At 41.6% G+C, this 481-nt stretch overlaps 1 protein-coding gene across 1 annotated transcript in view; it reads right to left on the reverse strand.

Moving 5' to 3' along the window:
• The window catches only part of NYX (nyctalopin), a 33,055-nt gene that overhangs the window by 2,810 nt on the left and 29,764 nt on the right, over positions 1 to 481 (reverse strand). The gene's annotated exons all lie outside the window — the stretch shown is intronic.

The raw sequence follows: 481 nt of genomic DNA on the forward strand, positions 1-481 counted from the left end.
TGCCCCAGCCAGTGGCTTGGTGATTTAAGATGGCTGGGTCCTGCTGGATCCCCACGTGACTGACTGTTCCTTCAAGTCACGACCTGGTAGTTTGAGAAACATACCAGGTGATGTGCATGCAGGCCCAAAATCTGGAAAGGAAGGAGAAATGGAGAAGAGATTATGGTGTGTCCATTCCCCATGGGAGATACTTTTTCACATTCTCTCTCTCTCTCTCTCTCTCTCTCTCTCTGTGTGTGTGTGTGTGTCTGTCTCTGTCTCTCTCCAAATAGTTAACCCCTTCTGGCACAATTTTTTAAAAAGAAAATATTAACATTAATATCAGCTGCTTATTTTACCTTTTAAAATTTATTTTTATAATTTCTTATTTACACTTAATTACTCTTGTACGTCTTTTACCCTTTTTAAAAGTTGACTTATGGGACCAGCAGTTAGCATAATGGCTACGTCGCTGGACTCCCATGTAGTCAGCCACCGTTTG

The sequence above is a fragment of the Tupaia chinensis genome, unplaced genomic scaffold, assembly GCF_000334495.1.
Source record: "Tupaia chinensis unplaced genomic scaffold, TupChi_1.0 Scaffold000248_1, whole genome shotgun sequence".
In the NCBI taxonomy this organism is placed as follows: domain Eukaryota; kingdom Metazoa; phylum Chordata; class Mammalia; order Scandentia; family Tupaiidae; genus Tupaia; species Tupaia belangeri.